Here is a 5,356-nt window from a genome sequence, read left to right as displayed (position 1 = left end):
AAGATCAAAACCATGATTAGGGCAACCATTCATAATTACAAAGTTTGCACTATACACCGAAAGCGTGCTCAGACCCAACTTATGGGTATTCTCCCACGCGAACGCACGACATTCAGCCATGCATTCACGACATTCAGCCGTGCATTCACGAATACTGGAGTCGACTTCGCCGGACCCTTCGACATTAAAAGTTACCGCGGCAGAGGGTGTCGCCTATCTAAAGGCTAGGTTTGCCTTTTCGTGTGTTTTTCCACACGAGCAATTCATCTGGAGGCCACTACTGACCTCAGCTTACCATCATTTCTTGCGGAATTTGCCCGTTTCATATCTAGGCGAGAGAACGCTGTCTCAAAGTACAGCCACCAGTCACTCACGTGGCATTTCATCCCTGCGGGCGCTCCACATACGGGAGGGCTGTGGGAGGCTGGAGTGAAAAGCTTCAAAAGCCATTTCAAAAAGATAGCCTCACCACACAAATTCACCTTCGAGGAATTCCATACCCTCTTGTGCCGCATCGAGGCATGCCTGAACTCGCGGCCGCTCAGCCCGGCATCCAATGACCCAACGGACCTAGAGCCACTTACCCCAGGTCATTTCCTCACTGGCAGCCATCTACTGGCTACGATCAGAATTCAAGACTTTCATCTCACAAGCGCGAGAGAACGCTGTCTCAAAGCACAGCCAGCAGTCACTCCCGTGGCATTTCATCCCTGCGGGCGCTCCCCATATGGGAGGGCTGTAGGAGGCTGGAGTGAAAAGCTTCAAAAGCCATTTCAAAAAGATAGCCTCACCACACAAATTCACCTTCGAGGAATTTCATACCCCTCTTTCGTAGAAAATGAATTCTTTCATCAAAAACTTTTGGCACTTTCAAATTTATTATCACTACTAATATACTACCAAAGATACTTCTCTACGACAACTTAAGTCCAAGAGCTTAAGTGTAACGCTAAATCTACGAAGAATTCTCTCGTATGAACAAACGTCAAAATCGTTCATAAGTCCCCAAGTCGAGAGAAGTGCGACCAACAACTTTAGTTTGACTTACTTAAAACATTTACAGAAAAGTATGTTGGGAATGTTGCGCATATAGTCCATCAGCCCAATTCGAAGAAAAGTCAGTGCGAATTTTTTCAGTGTGAATACCACATGAAATACAATACTGTGCATGGTTCATATTTTACCTCTTAACTTCAAACAAATCCGCAACAATAATTAGACTTCCTATTTTCTAAACAAAAAAAAAAGTGCACAACGAAATTTCAATTAACCAAACAACTGACTTCGAAATTCCTATACCCAATGATTGTTCTCCCTACGAGAAGAAACTTGGAGGCATGCTGTAATGGGGGAGGGTGGCGGAAGTTTTGATAGCTGTCATGGCGAACGCCCTTAGCTCCAGTGAGCTCCGGGTTGTATATTGGAAGCGCCACATATAACTGAATAAATGCAGCAAATGCATCTTCAACAGCAACCAGCACCAGCATCAACATTTGCTATACATAAATTTTAGTTAAAACATACAATAAAAGCATACAAAAATGCGTTTGGGAGTAATTGTGCCAAGGTTCAAAGCTGAGACCACCCAGGGTCCAATTAGCTTCTACGACTGGCAGGGAAGCTCTTGGGTTATGCTATTCTCATATCCATCCGACTTTACATCCGTTTGCACCACCGAGCTGGGCCGTATTGCGGGTCATCAACCAGGTTTGCAAAACGTAATGTAAAGTGTTTGGCTCACTCAGTGGAACTGAAGTCGCATGTTGACTGGGTGAACGATACCAAATCGTATTGTTAGGATATTTGGAAACATTTGTGATCCACAGCATGTTTTAGCTGTGCTCTTTGGTATGCTGTCTGTGTCCGCATGGTTTGTTGTTGTGGATCATCACTAGCAGGCCGTACATTAATATTTGTTCTACGGTGTTGCAATTTTTGTTGTTGGTGCGTTTGATGAGACTTTGCAGCAGCGGCAGCATTTCTCATTCGTTCAAGTATCCGCATTAAAAGCACATTGGGGGGCAAGTCAGCTATTTTTACCTCAACCAAAACTTGACACTCCGGACAACGCAGCTCTTGGCGACTGGAAACGATCACCTCCAACAATTTACGACAAAACGTAGGTTGGCAGGAAAGCACCTTAGAGGAAGTATCCAAACGTTCCAGACACACTGAGCACTCAAGAAAATCATTTAACGTATGCTCATTCATATTTATTCAGTCTGAGATTTTTTCTTTTTCAATATGAAATATGATACTATATTTTTTAAAATAAAACTACTTTGTTCAATACGATATAGAGCACTATATTGCCACAATGATGTTCTTATTGGATAAAATTCGTCATATTATTAAGCCAAACATATTTTGGACACAATTTCACAATAGACCTAATATATCGCAACGCATTCCTTTGCATTATTAAATACATATCAATTGCACTAATGCTACCAAAATAAGTTTCGTTGGTAGGTTATTTGGGTCAACTTAATAATGGGAATGGCGCCATTTCGGAAAGCACTTTCCCAATCAATCATGTATAAGTTATTGTACTATTGCCAACACCTCTATGTATTGCATTGTATGATGTTAAAATGCTACCGGAGCAAGAGAAGGATCCAGAGATTGGCAAAACTATACGTGCGCTATATATCGTCGGTTCCGACCACAACGTACCCCTTTCGATGTTCTATCCGATGTCGACGGGCAGAAATGTTGATGAGATTCTACGCTGCATTAACTCTTTGCAATTGACTGACAAGCTGAAGGTTGTGGCCACACCTGCCAATCGGACGCCTGGTAGCAAAGAAATGACTATACCCACTGTAACTGACGAGGAAGCAAATCCACTGTTCCCGAAAGGTTAGGATAAAGTTACTATGCCTTCCGGCGTAAATCATGTTAGAACTACAGAAAATTACTAAATCAGTATTCTAATCATTTTACTTACATCACACCAAACGTTTGCATCGATAATTCTCTTGTTGGTGATATAATAATCACTCCAGTGCCGTTTCATGGCATTAACCGCAATTTGTTAAATAATTGGTGATATAATAATCACTCCAGTGCCGTTTCATGGCATAAAACGCTATTTGTTAATTAATTCTACAGCTGGTATAAGAACAGCTAGTGTTTTGCCTGAACCTGTCTCAGCAGCTCCGTACTCGACCACGCGTAAAACGAAAAGAATGAAGCAAACGGCGCCATGAATCGAACGATCGATTTACCGTTTGCTTCAATTCAAAGCAATGTATATTTGTGCGTATGAATGTTCATTTTTTTGTCTGGTATATTATACCAGTGCGCGGACTGTCTATAAAGGGAATGTTGGTAAACAATGAATGAAAAGAGTAGTGGTAGTGGGAGAATTTGCTCTCCAAGAAAACATCTCACGGAAATAACACTTTCAAGAGAAACATGTAAACAAAACCAAAACTGTAATGCGAATTTGTATATACACAGCTTACTCACTATTTCCTGAAATACACAAACAAAAAATTTACGAAACGTCTAATTACAACAGTAGTTTCCAAAGTACCAAAATCCTGCCACAAAATTACCGATTTCGGCATGTTTTCGTTTAATTAAAACTTTTTATTTTCGTTCAAAATTAGTCACAACAAAAAATGATGAAAATAGCGAGGCAAAATTTTTTCTGCGTACTCTCACAAACAAATTTATATCTTGTTTGAATTTGTACACAAATTTTTCAAAATTAATTGGTTTGGTACTATCACCTATCAATGTATTTGGACGTGCTCGGCAATGAAATACGCTCACCAAAGGATCACAGTATTTAGTTCCAATGCAAATATATTGAAATGTTGGTAGAAATAGTAGGAAATGAAAAAGGGTCAAAAAGTTTGCATATCTACCAATACGGAAAAGTCCGTGCACTGGTTGCCGGTATACTTATACCAACTTATGCACATATATTTGCCTGTTTTTCTTTAGTGCTGCGTCAAATGACGCACGCTGGTACCGAACACCCGCAAGAGAAACAAAATCGGGATAATTTTTTTGCCAAAACTGACGCCTCGGGCAGTCCCAACACATATTTACGCACAAAAATAAAGGCAAAAACCTCCTTAAAAATTAATTATGCCCTCACTTACAAAAAAACAACAAACAAAAACATTTTTTTTTTGGTTTCTTGATTTTTTTTCGCCGGTACTGCTTGGTTTTTTTGGCGGGGGGCGCAGGAGTTGTTGATTTCAACAACAAACATCATGAACACTCCGTAATCAAGCGTCCGAGCCTCAAAAGGAAAGAGTCCCGAAATGAACGAAACCCGACATGACAAAATCCCGAAATTGGAAAAAGTCAATTGTTTCTACAGCCCTAATGTGCTACTGCCCCAGTGACCTAGTTTTGCTTTCAAGGGCAAGCAAATATATATATGTATATATATATTCGCACGCCACAAACTCACCATACCAGCTATCAGCTGACCAATAAATACACGACAGGGTTGCATGTTACATTTAGCATAATGGTACGTGCAGATAGAACGCGTCGTGGAAAACGCATCGCCAATCTGAAAATTCACGTCAGGGAAGGGTAAAATAATACAATTCTGCTTGGTGAATTGTACTTTATACAACACATGCAGTTGGTGGATTTTCATATCAGCCCATGCAGTTGGTAGATTTTGGAATTTGGTCACGATTTTCGCTATTTGTCATGAGCTTTCGCACATAATTGTATCATTTCGTTGGCTTTTTACGCTTCTCTGAAAAGAAATTTTTTCGCTTCCAAGCATCGCAAAGACAGTGATAAGGGTGAATCGCTCCACGTAATGATAAAATATCTACTGACTTAAATACGCCATGATTTGGGTGGGTGGCTTGGAATCACGTCCGTTCCAACCTCCCACGCTTATCACCAAAACAAGTAATTTCGCGCGGGTGGCTTGGAACTACGTCCGTTCCAACCTCCCCCACACCGCAAACTTACTGGTTTAGTTAACTATGCATCAGCTGCTCGAAACCGCGTCCATTCCGACAGCACCAACTGATAATATAATACATCGTTTACAAAATATATGCACTGTAGGGAAAACGCGCAACACCCAACCGACTTCACGGCCACTCGCCCCGGCACACCTATAAAATGCTACAGTCGCCCTGAGAGCGACACGATATGTTAGACGCTGGAACGGAGACCTCGGCCTCTTCGTCCAGCCCAGCAAAACCTAAACAAAAAAATGCGAGTCTGGAACGGAGACTTCGGCCTCTTCGTCAAACCAAACAAAAAATAATGCGAATTTGGAACGGAGACCTCGGCCTCTCCGTCCAACAAAAGAAAAAAAATTTTGCCAGTCTGGAACGGAGACCTCGGCCTCTTCGTCCAG

The 5,356-nt window shown here is 41.4% G+C and overlaps 1 pseudogene; it reads left to right on the top strand.

The window, feature by feature from the left end:
* The first annotated feature begins 1,541 nt into the window (after positions 1–1,541).
* Positions 1,542–2,924, top strand: LOC137234268 (peroxiredoxin-6-like; annotated as a pseudogene).
* Positions 2,925–5,356: the final 2,432 nt, after the last annotated feature.

The sequence above is a fragment of the Eurosta solidaginis genome, chromosome X, assembly GCF_040869045.1.
Source record: "Eurosta solidaginis isolate ZX-2024a chromosome X, ASM4086904v1, whole genome shotgun sequence".
NCBI classification, from domain to species: domain Eukaryota; kingdom Metazoa; phylum Arthropoda; class Insecta; order Diptera; family Tephritidae; genus Eurosta; species Eurosta solidaginis.
Note: the sequence above shows the minus strand (reverse complement) of the source record. Positions and strands in the feature narration are given on the sequence as shown.